We start from the raw sequence: 13,649 nt of genomic DNA, 5'->3' as shown, positions 1-13,649 counted from the left end.
GCCGCCGCGGAGGGCCAGGCTCGGGGCCGGGGCTGCGCGCCGCGCGCGGGGCTGCCGCACCATCGCCGCCGCCGGGGCCCGCGCGGCCCGGCCGAGCCCGCGGCGATCGAACTTGCGCGGCCCGGGGCTGGCGGGCCGGTCTCCCCTCCAGACGGTGCCGGCCTCCGCGCTCCCCGCAGCCCGCGGCTCCGCCGCCGCGGCCGGGACGAGGTCCGGGCCCGCCTCTCCCGCGGGCTGCGCGCGCTGGGCCGCCGGGGCCGGGGCCGGGGGCAGCCGCGCCTACAGGTGGGGCCGGCGACGCTGCGCGCCTTGCCGCCCGCGGGACGCCGCTGCTGCTCCGGCCTGGAGGCGCGCGCCCGCCCGCTCGGCTCGGCGCCGGCTGCTGGGGAAGCGGAGGGAGGGGAGCGCGGCGCCGCCGCCGCTGCCAGCCCAGGTGGCCGGGCCCGCGCAGCCTCGGACTCCGGCCCGCGCCCGCCGCCGTCTGCGCTCCTCCAGGCCGCGGGGCCGCCGATGCGCACTGGGCCGCGAGGGACCTGGGACCCTCGCCCTGCAGCGCCCCCGCCTGGCGCGCCGGCGGGTCAGGTGGGGCCGGTCCAGCCGAAAACTGCGGGTCGGGCTCCACCTAGGTGCGCAGGGGCCTCACTGCAGAGCCAGCCCTGCCGGTGCGGGAGCCGGGACGCGGGGCCTCGGGTGGTGCCCAGCCTCCCTCGCACCCAGGGCCCCGGGAGACGCGGGGAGACCCGGGCCCAGGTGCCACCCCGGCCGGGCCCTATCAGTGGCTGGGAGGGCTCGGAGGAGGCTGGTCCCGCGGCTTCTGAAAATGGCACCTCTGCCTGGACACACACACACACACACACACACACACACACACACACCACATCCCTGGCCCTACCGTGTGCCACCCTCCACCCAGCTGCCCTGCACCCAAGAGTGTGGGCGCACAGTTAATTCCCAAGTTTCGTTCCAGGGGAAACAAGCAGGCGCCTCCCTGCGCTGCCCCCTTCCAGCCTCTAGGAAGGAGGGGTCTTTGTTTCCGGCCAGTTTTGCTCCCCAACCCCCCACGCCAGAGCAGGGGGCATGGGTGTCCTCGTCAGGGGGTCGCCCCAGAGCCCAGCACCAAAACCAGTATGGTTAAGGCCTCAAGGCATTTTTGCCTGAATTGAATTTGAAATTGAATTTCAAATGCCCAGGAAAAAGCAGGGGGCAGAAATCGGGGTCTAAGCTTCCTCGGACCCTGTGCTTGGATTGCATTGCTTGGATGCAGCACTGTGGGGGCAGTGCTGGTGCCTGCGGGGCATGTGGGTCACATGAGGGCTAGTTCCTCCTTACACTGCTCCTGATGCGCCAGGAAGGGAAAGAGGCCTGGCCTTGAAGGGCTCTTGGAGGTCGGATAGCTCAAGCCCATCGGTATGCATCGGGGGAAACTGAGGCTCGTAGCAGCATAGCGACTGGCCCCACATCAACTAGCAAGTCAAGGACAAAGTCAGGACCAGCCGCCAAGCTTGGTGCTGTCTGCCTGACCTGGCTCTGCTGTGCCCAGCACCTGGCCAGAAGAGAGGCGCCCACAAAGCAGTTCTTCACCTCTGGCTCTCATCACCCTCCACCTGCTCCCAAAAACATCCAGGAGAGGAAAGAACGCCCCATCCGACTCCTCTCACCTAGAAGCGTGGCCCCAGCCTCACACCAGTCAAGCAACTAAGCAGCTCTGGGGGGGCCCTGGGAGGGACTAGCCATTCTCTCTGCTCATGCAAGCCCCTTGGAGACCCTATTTCCTATAAGCACCCCACTCTCTTCTGCTCTCTCCACCCCTAGACATGCTCTAGAGGTAGCGGCTGCTCAGGAGCCCACCCCACCTGGCTGGCAGAGCCTGACCTCCCCCAAGGTTGCTGCCTTCATCCCGCACCTGATGCACAGCTCCCCAGTCAGAAGGCTCAAGGGTCTTCTGGGTGCTTATCACGTGTGCTCACCCCTGGCCCCCAAAAAGGGACCTCAATCAGGAGAGAGAGCCCGCCCTTGACCCTCACTGTGTCCCCAATCAGGTGCATATTATCTGAAATTCTGAAAATAGAAAAGTATGTTAAATTCACCAGGGGAATTTTTCAGAACTAACCATTTGGAAGATCCTTCTGTAAAGAGAATTAAAGAGGATAAAGGAAAAAAAAAAGTTCATAGAGGCTTGGCTCACCAATTGACTTTCAACAGGTGGGAGAAGGACCTCTGCCTAGCGCTGGGGACCACCATCCCACCTCACTGGGCACCAAGGCCTCCTGTCAGTAAATGCATGTGGCCTTGTTTACACCTTTTGAAAGCCGTCACAGCTGAAAACTCGGGAACCTCACGCAGGGCATCTCAAGAGTGAATTAACAGTGCAGAGCAAAGAGGTCCCGGGTGCCACTGGGAAGGCAGCACCAGATGGCAGTGTGAACACCTGAGCCAGCTACAACTAACACAGATCTCGGGGGGCGGGGCACCTAGGGTCTCACTGACAGGTCAGGAAGGACCGCTTATAAATACTAAAACCATGGTGGCATTGGGAACCAAAGCAGTAAGCAAGCCAGAAAGGGTGAGGGGGTCCTGGGCCCAGCTGCTGGATGGAAGAGAAGGAACTACGGTGGGAACCACCAGAAAGATGCCTGCCACATCCTCCCCAGAAGGTGGAACAAAGCAGGGGTGTGGCCAGGCGTCCAGGCAGGAAAGCACTCGGCCACAGAGCTGCGTTTCCACACTGCCGGCTAGGTGTGTCCTCCCCCATGCCCCCTGCAAATTGCTGCTTTAAGGCGCATGGAGCCCAGACCAGAGCCAGAGGAAAGCTGTCCAAAGAGGGGGTGCCTTCTGCCTGGGGACAGCTCCCACAGTGTTTGAGGTGTGGGACTTAGGAAGGGAAAGTGAGCATTTTCTTTAGCGTGTCTCTAACTGAAATTTAACACTGCTTTCAATTAAGTATGTAGAGAGTAAACACAATACTTTAGCCATAACTATGACTTTATCACCAACAAAAATCACAGGTATTTTCATACCACATTACAGTTCTTGTAGATATCTCAGTCTACAGCTTATTTTCGCCATTACTTCAAATTATGGTCATCCCACTACTAGACCTTTTATGTAATGTGTTCATAAAGAAAACACATTACTATATCAAAATAGGCTTTTGACCGTTTGATAAGTGCATGTTGATATAATTGATCTTCTTAGTCATGTCTTTTTAGTTTATTCTGAGATGGGTCGCACAGGTTTCAGCAGATTTCCAAAGAGGCCCATGGCACACAAAAAAGCCGGGAACTTGCTTCTGGAGTGAAAAACTCAGGGTCTAAGAAATAACCAGGGCAAGGCCAGGTGCCATAGCTCACGCCTGTAATCCCAGCACTTTAGGAGCCAAGGCAGGTGGATCACGAGGTCAGGAGATGGAGACCATCCTGGCCAACATGTTGAAACTGGGTGTCTACTAAAATACTAAAAAAAAAAAAAAATCAGCTGGGTGTAGGGGCCTGGTGGCGCGCACTTGTAGTCCCAGCTACTCAGGAGGCTGAGGCAGGGGAATCGCTTGAACCCGGGAGGCAGAGGTTGCGGTGAGCAGAGATCGTGCCACTGCACTCCAGCTTAGGCCACAAGAGCAAAACTCCATCTCAAAAAAAAAAAAAAAAAAGGGCAAAGCAGAGTTAAGGACCTTGGTCACTCACGACAAGCAGGACCAGCAGGTCCAAAGGCAGCACAATTCCTCCCAAGAGCGAAATGCATAAAAACGTCTGTCCCCAGGGTCAAGCCTGCCAGCACCAGCAAATGCCAGGACCGTGTTTGCCCATCAGCCCCATGCCTGCTTCCAGGATGGCCCATCTGTCCACGCACCTTGCTCATTCCCAGAGAATACAGTAAGCTCTCACGGTCAAGTGAGAAGCCTGTTGGGTTACACGGGGCAGAGGTGACCCACGCCGGCCAGTCAATACACACACCTCAACCTTTATTCCTACACAGACAGGACCTAGCAGAGATCACCCCACTCTCTCCTGCTTTACAGAAAGGTGTTTGCAGAAAGCTAGTGGCATGACAGAGAAGGCGGGCCTAGTTGTGCATACTCTACACTTGAACCTTAGGGGACAGAAATAATTCAGGGAAAATAATCATAACCATAATTGTGATCATTCTAAATAGCAAAATTCTCAAAAAAATTGAAAGAATATGGTATCAATAAGAGAAAACCAGACTTCTATGGGGAAAAAAAGGAAAACAAGAAAATGAGAAAAAACTTAGAAATTAATGTGACTGGCCCATTTTAAGATACAGGGTATGCACTGAATGGTAAAATGGGAATGAGTGAAGACCAGGCTGTGGAAAATAAAATCAAGTATGTTTACAAGAGTGGGAGCACATAGAGAGGTGAAAAAGTGGGGAAAACTTGAGACCTAGAAGGTATTCCTAGGCGTCCAACTTTTATTTATTAGAGGTTCTAAAGGAGAATAAAAGGCAACAAAGAGAAGGAAATGGTCAAATATAAATAAAGACACATCTTCAGATTGTAGGGACTCACCATATTCTGATTAGATCTAATGGACAGGCCCCCTATATCCAAGCAATGCAAGAAAATCTTGCAGAATTTGCTTTTAAAAAAACAAAAAACAGGCCAGGCATGGTTGCTGATGCCTGTAATCTTAGCACTTTGGGAGGCCTAGGTGGACATCACAAGGTCAGGAGATTGAGACTATCTTTGCCAATACGGTGAAACCCTGTCTGTACTAAAAATACAAAAATTAGCTGTACATGGATATATAATATAGCAACATGCCTATAATCCCAGCTACTTGGGTTGCTGAGGCAGAAGAATCACTTGAACCCAGGAGGCGGAGGTTGCAGTGAGCCAAGATTGTGCCACTGCACTCCAGCCTGGCAAAAGAGCGAGACTCCAACCAAAAAAAAAAAAAAGGAAAAAAAGTGTTCTATGAAGACAGAAATGAGCTGACACTGAAAAAACACTGGCTTCGTGAAGACAGTGGAGTAGTAACTTCAAGTTCTGGTGGGAAAAGATAGAAGACCTAGAATTTTTTACCTAGCTAAACAGTCAACAAAGCATACCATTTGAGAGCATTCAAAAGTTCAGTTTACTGGTCCCATCCCTTATACAAAAAGCTGGTCTAGGTTATATTCCACCAACAAAGGGAATCAAGGGACTGCACCTGGAGATGTGGGACAAAAGAAAATTTAGCACCTACGACTCTCTAGAAGTAGAATAAACCGTGAAGAATAGCTACAAAGATACATTAGACCTTGATACTTGAAAGAATCCAACTGGTAAAATCTTTACAATGGTATATCTCTTTCTCCACAGTTCTAGTCAGAAATCTTTCTGCTATAAACATTTATGGGATAGTATTATAATTTGGAATTATAATACTATATATAAATGGAATTAAATGCACTTTAATTCCATTCAGGTTTTAAAATCAACATGTAGAAAAGTCAGTAGAAAGCTAAACATAATTCTCAAACCCTGACCGTTAAGTACATAATAGAGAAATGAAAAGAGGAAGGCAGTGTTTTAATGGAGAGAGTAAGCCCTCTGTTTTTTTCACTGATCGAAATGGAAAGTGAGGAGGTCCTGACCAAAGGTGATGAAGTAAGAAGTAAAAGTTTGAGTGTGCACTGCTAACATCGTGCCTGTTGAAAATGAAAACTTATAGTGATCAGGGCCAGGCTGGGTAAGAAAGAAGCTATTAACCATTTGTCCCCGGGGAAGGGCCTGGATGCTGGGAAGGAGGCAGAATCCTGCCTTTCATCTGGAACTTTCCTTTGTCGTTGTAATTTATTTTTTTACGATATCCATCAAGTATGTTCCGCGATTTGAGATACCCTAGTCTCATAAAAACAATGAAGATAAATTGTGTTACATCCATAGAAATGTAATACTTTGCACTCTTTGAGGAAAAGGAGGAAAAGGCAAAGGCAGCCTCAGCCATGTTTTCAGTAGGTATGAACACAGCCATGCCCCTAATCACAGGCCACGAGGCGGGCAGGAGGTGGTGATGCTGGCCTTGACCGACCGGCAGAATCCATCCAGTGTGGGCAGTAAGGTGGGGCAGATGCAGGGTGGCAGGGCCCTGCCAGGGGGGTGTGGGGAGCAGAGGAGTGAGGCTGAGCCAGAGAGAGGGGTGATCTGCACATCACCATGTTGGGGAGGAAGAGCTCAGCCTCAGGGAGGCCTCTGGTGCAGCAGCCATGTGTGCAGGGGCACTGGTGGCCGTGACATTGGGGTAAATCTGGCATGGCCCCTGAGGGTCCAAGGATATCTCCGGAAGGACTACAGCATGGCAGGCCATAGTTCCTGCCTCTTTCTGAGCCTGGGAGACAGTGAGAGGGCACGCCAGCCACATGCTGGGGACAGGCCTGGAAGGCAGCATGAGCCTCACCAGCACCTGGGACCCAAGTGAGGCCTGCGGGAGGCCGTCCCCGGGGACGCACATGGCTCGGGTCAGCGTGCACTTCCATGGCCACGTGATGAGCCCAGCCCCTGTGTCAGCCAGGATCAGCGATGCAACGCCCAGCAGACTGGGCCACGGCAATGCAGAGCAGCTCTATGGGTGCCAGGGGCACAGCCCAGGTCAGAAGCGCTGGGGTTGCACCGGTGAGGAGGGACCACAGTGCCCACGGGAATGCTAGGTGTTCCGTGGGCCTTGATTGTAGCGGCCACACTCCCCCTGTCCTTGGCAGCGTCCACATCCACTATCAGACCAGCCATCCCAGAGGTCACAAACAGAAAGGCTCCCGGACCCCATGTGGACACCCCAAATACACAGTTTATTGAATCAATGCCAGTACACAGTGAGAGGCAAAGAGTCATTTCACATGTGGGGGTCAGGTCAGGTTTTGCAGTTTCCAGAAACTTCCATGACTGCACACATCCCACTCTCCCCTGGAGCTGGAGTCTGAGTATCCATGGCCCGTGGCCCTGTGTCCACTGTCCTGCCCTGAGAATGTCCTCTTCTGAGTAACTGCGGCCACCTGCAGTACCCGGCACACCCCAGGCAACTGTCCCCATCCCACGGAGGCCAAAACTGGGCAACAGAGTGGAGAGGCAGCTGTGTAGGAGGCCACAGCCAGTGAGGGCTGCAGTGGCTCAGGCCCCCAGGCACCAGTCTGCTCACAGCCCGGCCCTGCCCCTCCTTCAGAGCTGGCTGGGGGTTCAGGATGGACGGTGCCGATGGCCCTGCCATGAGCACAGGAGGATGCTCTGCCCTCGTCTGGCCCCACACCCCAGCCCCGCAGGTTGTGCTCACCATGGCTGGACCGTGGAAGGAGATCTGGAGAAGGGCGATGGGGCTTCAGGGGGAGGCTGGGCTGGCAGCCAAGGGGCGGCATGGGGCAGAAAGCGATGGGCTTCATGGTGGGGAGGACCACTAGCCAGAGGCCCAGCTTGGCCCTGGCCACTGGTGTGACCAGACCGCTGGCCAGTCATGAGTCTCCCTGTGCCCCGAGTCCTCACTGACACCCACTGCAAGGGTTACAGCAGATGCAGGCAGAGAACACTGCACATGCTTGGTCTCAACCAGCGTTTTCTTTCATCCTTTTCCTTCTGCATGCATGGAAGAGGCCGTATCTTGTCCCCAAGGAGATCTCTGGGACACTGTTGTGGGGATCTTAGAGCGATGTCCCAGGCAGCCCTTGTTTGGAGTCACTCCCAGAAGAGGATCTTCATCTGAGCTCAAGTTTTGGTTCTGCACAAAGGGCAGAGGCCCCGGCAGGGCTGGATCTGAGCTGCCCTCAGGGCTTCATACCCCAGGGTGAGTGCTTGCAGATCCTCTCTCCGGAGCAGAAGAGAAGTGAGCAGAGCAGGTGATAGAAGAAACAAAAAAGCAGCAGAGGAAAGGCCACCAGTTTCAGGAGGAGAAAAGAGAAGATGAGCTGCGGGCCGGCGGGGGGAGGTGCTGATTTCTCTCGCCGACCAGCTGGGCCTGAGGATGGCTGAGGCCGCAGTCCAGGCAGGCCCCATGGGCTCAGTCGCACGGTGGAGACAGACTTCCTGCTGGCCCAGGGCTTGGCTGTTTTACTCCCATTTCTTTTGTGACCTCCTCTGGCATACCCAGAAAACAGAGGCCGTGAGCTTCTCACTGTCCCCGAGATGGGACTGAAGGCCCCCAGCTGGCACACACGCTGCCCACTGTGGTCCGGGCTCCTCACTGGCCTCACCTCCCAGCTCTAGGACCGCAGGCCACTCCAGTGCAGGCAAACCTCTGCCCGTTCGCAGGCCTGCCCAGCACCGTGCATGGGCTGAGCCTTGGGCACGGATGCCCTGCTCAATCCTCATCCTGTGAGACTCCATGCCCCAGGCCACCCTGCAGACTGCAGTGTCATGTCTGTTCCTGCACCCGCAGCCACCCCTGCCTGAGCTCACCCGGAGGAGCCTGGAGGATGTGCGACCAGCTGGTGAGTCCTGAGTGAATGCGGACAGGAAGAGGGGCTGGGAGGAGCCTTGGTGAACAGGCCTGTTCCCCCTCCCCTCAGGCCACCTGCCCACCCTGGCCAGCCCTGCCAGCTGTGCCAGCCAATCCCCGCCTGCACGATCACCCTGCTCTCTTTTTTGAAATTCTTATCTTTTCTCTGCACACATTAGCTCTCACTTTAGCTGGGCTTAATAGAACCCATTCACTCAAAGTGGGGATTGTCCTTTTAAAGCATTTCCTAATAAGGCTAGGAGGAAAGACGGCCTGGGGAGGGCGCCCGTGACCCCCGGTCCTCAGAAACAGAGGGGTACACAAGAGGCCCTCCCAGCAGCCAGAGGGGCACACAGGAGGCCCTCCCAGCAGCCAGAGGGGCACACAGGAGGCCCTCCCAGCAGCCAGAGGGGCACACAGGAGGCCCTCCCAGCAGCCAGAGGGGCACACAGCAGGGCTCCCACCAGCCAGAGGGGCACACAGGAGGGCTCCTGCCAGCCAGAGGGGCATACAGGAGACCCTCCCAGCAGCCAGAGGGGCACACAGGAGGGCTCCCAGCAGCCTTCCAGAGGCGGAACTGGCAGCACCCCAGGGGAGGCTCTCCCCAAGTCGGGGCTCAGCCTGCCCCTCAGGGAAGCAGACACGTTTTCTGTATGTTTTTGTTTAAAAATAATTATTTCCTGTTCAACTATCCTAAGGAAAATGAAAGCAAAGTCAAGATGTTCCAACCCTAAATCTGGAAGCTGTATTTTTCAGAAGATAGCCCAAAGCAGCCCCTGCCCATGTGGAGACAGACCCCTCCGCAGGCGGAGCAGCGAAACCCTGGAAACCACGAGAGCACTCCCCACGGGGAAGGGGGACTCCGTCTAAAGGCGGACGTGCTGAGCAGCAGAGGGGAAAGGACAAACCCAACCCACCGACATGCCCGGGCCTCACTCCTCAAACCACAGTGGGAGCAAACCCCAGCGAGCTGCAGGACCACCTGCTGCATAGTCCAGACCTTTGAAAGACGCTTCCAAGGAGGTCAGAGGCAAAAGGAGAAGCGCATTATCGGGGCTGGCTCCCCTACAGCCCACGCCCCTTACACACCTCATCCCACTTACTTCTCACGACCTTCTCAGGCAAAGATCCCCCCACAACAACTTACTGCTGAGGAAACTAAGGCTCAGGCAGCTCCGCAGCCTGCCTATGGCAGCACAAGGAGAGGGTGCACCAAGCTGGGTGTACCTTGGCAGCCCCTGCTACCTCTCTGAAGAGGCCAAACATACTCATCGGCCCCTTCTTCCATCCCTCCATCCATAATCCACCCATCCACCATCCATCCCTCTGTCAATCGATCATTCATCATCCACCATCCATCCACCATCCACCCATCATCCGTCACCCATCATCCATGCATTCATATCCACCTATCATCCATCCATCTGTCCATCCATCTATCCATCATCAACCTATCATCTATCCATCATCCATTTATCCATGGTACATCCATCATACATCCATCTGTCCATCCATCCATCCATCCAGCTGCACATGTATTCATCACACATCATCCATCTACCCATCTACCTATCATTCATCTGTCCATCCATCCATCCATCTGTCCATCCATCCATCCAACCTATCATCTATCCATCATCCATTTATCTGTGGTATATCCATCTGTCCATCCATCCATCTGTCCATCCATCCATCCATCATCAACCTATCATCTATTCATCATCCATTTATCCGTGGTACATCCATCATGCACCCATCTGTCCATCCATCCATCCATCCAGCTACACATCTATTCATCACCCATCATCCATCTACCCATCTACCTATCATTCATCTGTCCATCCATCCATCCATCCAGCTACACATCTATTCATCACCCATCATCCATCTACCCATCTACCTATCATTCATCTGTCCATCCATCCATCCATCCATCCCTTTGTCTACCCATCAGTCCATCCATCCATCCACCCATCCCTGGCTCTGGTCTAGGCAAGGAACAATCAGGAGAGAGTAAAACCCAGAACTACCATCTCAAACCACTGCTGCACTCCAGTTCTAGCCCCACAAGGCAAGCTCCATGACTGAGCCCAGCATGTGTGTTCCTGAGAGCCGAGCGCAGGGCTGGGCAGGTGTGAGGCCCTGGGAATCCTCTTAGCAGTGTCAGAGTGAGGCAGGGCTCTAACATGGGAGGTTGCCGTTCAGAATCTAAGACCCACGAATAACACAGTTTCTCTATGGATGCCCAAAAGCCTTCAATTGACAGGGAGGGAACACCAGATTCTGCCCGAGGCTGGCACCAGCCAGTCAGGTTGAGCTGAGTGGAGTTGAAAGGAGTTAGCATTGGTGGCCCTGGTGTGCTGAATATTTATTTACAGGTTGCTGGGAATGGGACATCACACGTTTATGAAGCTAGAACAGGAGCATCACCCCACGGCCACTTCAAGGAGTTTGCTGTCCATCAAGCCAGAGGGCTGGATCTGAGGTGTTTGCCTTCCCACTCCTCTACCCACAGCGAGGGGGCCACCTCCCGTCCCCTGCAGCCAGCGCCTGAGAAGTGCCGTGCCTGCTCTGCCTTCTCAGGTCCCACACCCCACCCAGCACTTGGCCATGACAGTGGTGTTCCCACGTGTTTCCTGGGCCTGCCCTAAGCCGGAGGTGGCTCCTGCGGGCTGTGACCATGGCCAGTCTCCTCCAGCCAAGCTTCTCTCAGCCCCACCATGGCCATGAGAAGGCAGAGTGCAGAGCAAAGATGGCAGGGGTGGGGCCATGCACTTTAATTCTCCTCCTCTAGCCCCTCAAGGCTGGACATGCCAGCTGACACCTCTCCCAGACGCGGCTTCCGCAGCTCATCTTCTTTGCAGGGCCACTGGCGGGACGTCTGAGGCTGTGTGTGGCACTAAAGGCACTCATCATGGGGCAGCTGCTCTGCTTCTAAGCTGGTTATGGTGGAAAAGTCGATGGACACCCCCCAGGACATTCCCTCAGTCACTCCCAAGGACGAGCACACGTGCTGGGTCTGGAAGCTTTCTACAACCGCTGCAGCCCACTCTGCCCATAGGAGAAGGAGGCGTAGTCCCTGGGGCCAGTGCCCCCATGTGGTGTGGCCCTCGGTGAAGGCCTGCAGAGCTGGGAACACAGATGCCCCACCCTCACCCCGGGGCGGAAGACCCCCAGCCCCAGCCCATGGCGTGCAGCTTTGTCAGAGCCCCCGCTGGGCTGACTGACCATCCGTAAGGACAATGGCCAGACCACACACGACAATGGAACTCTAGCCCACGGCCCCTGCAGCCGCCAGCTCAGAAGCCAACTCACAGCCTCTGCAGCCATCAGGCCCAAGAGGTCAGCAACCACCAGCTTCCCTCCTGTTCTGTCCCTTTGTCCAACTCAGGACCAACCAGAGAAAACCCACCGTGCCCGGATGCCTCCTTAGGGAACCGCTCAGGCTTGCCCAGGCCTAGGCCTCCCATCAGGGCAACCTGGAGCGTCCCTGTTCCACCACGAGCCTCCTGCCATCCTGCTGCCGCGGCCGTGAGTAGCAGCCTTCGCTCATTCTTGTTGGTTGTCTTCCGGGGTTTCCACAAGGGTCACGTGTCCAGCTGTCCACAGTGTGACCGGGGGATCAGCCACCAGGCCCTCATTCCTGCACACACCACGTGCACGCAGGCCTCGTCTTAGGGCCTGCTTCTGGGGACCCCACGCTGAAGAACCCCCTGCTGTACAATGCACTCTGTACAGAGAACAGCTGCTGCTTCCACAGTGCCGTCGGTTTCAGGTTTCAGGAAGGACAAGGACACTCAGCCGCAGGCAGCCCGGAGCCGGTGAGGAGCCCAGCAGGACCCTGAGGAGGGAGGGGCAAGGTGGGCCAGGGAGGGAGTGGCCTTCACTCATAGTAGGGTGGAGTCGGCACTGCCACCTGGCACGGGTCCTCGGGGTCTTGACCTATGTCAAGGAGCTGGTGTCCTCCCAGGAGTCTGAGCTCCCGTTACCCTTCTCAGCTCACTGGTGGCAGAACAGGCACTGTGACCGTTGCTGCTCCAAGGGAGGAGGCCACGCCCCAGACCACTGGGGTGCAGAGGAGTCTGAGGGGTGGGGAGCCCAGCAGCGCTGAGCTCCAGGACCTGTTTGCCCACCCAGCAGCAGCAAAAGCCCCGTCTCGGATGGCAGGTGCAGCACCCTCTGGAAGCCAGGCCCCTCTTCCCATATGGAGACGAGAGGAGCCCCACCTGCCACCCACCTCCAGGCACTCGCATAGGCAGCCAACACCGTCCCCACCCTCCGCCCATGCCCGGAGGAGTTCAGGGCCCAGCCTCCTCACTGCAGGGGAGTGAGGCCAGACAGAGCCCCGGAAGCTGGGAAAAACCACCCCTTTGTCCCAACATAAGCGCCCACTGTGGTCCCCACTGGAAAAATGCACACAGAGAACAGCTGCTCCTGCTGCAGTGCCGAGATCCCGGGACAAGGGGCCACTTGTATGCAGGACTCTTGAGGGCCACACGAGGACCTGGCCGAGCATCCAAGGAGGGGTGGCTGGCACTGTTTGCTAAATTTCAGAGAAATGGTGGAAGGTCAAGGGCCAAGGCTCTTGAAGGTCACTCGAGGCTGCGGAGGACCAACCGGGCGGCTCGGTCCAGCCCAGCTCTGGTGTGGGAGATGCCAAGGCAGCAGCCCGCAGCTCCATCAGGGCCTCCAGTACCATCAGATGCACAGGCGGGCATCCTGGGCTGGGAGAGGAGAGAGGGTCTCAGGGCCGTTAAGTGGGGGCCTGTGTGGTTTGGGGGAGTTTTCCAAAGTTTGAAAGTGACTCCTCTCTCACTTTGGGGATGGAACTGTCATGGGAGAAGCGGTGTCAGGGGCCTAGGCCAGACCCACCCTGACCCCATCGCCCGGGGACTTGGCTATCCCTGGGGAAGGGAGAGGCTCTGGGTGCTTGGCCTTGAAGAAGAAAGGACATTCCTTGGGCTGGTGATAGATGTACCAGCAAAGTGTCCCGGAGCCAAAGAGCAGAGTGGATGCGACACGTGGGGCGTCATCAGCCCAGCTGCTCCCTGTGCCCTGAGGCCTGAGGCCACATTCTGTCCTATGATCACACACACCTTCCAGGACGGGACACATCACCTCCCTCCACAGTCCCACCCACAATGCTCCCAGCTCGAAGAACAGAGCTTGCCACAGCCAGACCCAGACAAATCCCAGTGTCACCCACACAGGGAGCCCCTCCATCCCCAG

General features: G+C 56.1%; 1 protein-coding gene across 1 annotated transcript in view; it reads right to left on the bottom strand.

Moving 5' to 3' along the window:
- Nucleotides 1-13,649, bottom strand: part of TAFA5 (TAFA chemokine like family member 5) — a 216,844-nt gene that overhangs the window by 135,118 nt on the left and 68,077 nt on the right. The gene's annotated exons all lie outside the window — the stretch shown is intronic.

This window comes from Aotus nancymaae, unplaced genomic scaffold (assembly GCF_030222135.1).
Source record: "Aotus nancymaae isolate 86718 unplaced genomic scaffold, 86718_ANA_hifiasm-v0.15.2.pri h1tg000076l, whole genome shotgun sequence".
Classification (NCBI taxonomy): domain Eukaryota; kingdom Metazoa; phylum Chordata; class Mammalia; order Primates; family Aotidae; genus Aotus; species Aotus nancymaae.
This window is presented reverse-complemented; position numbering and strand designations above follow the sequence as displayed.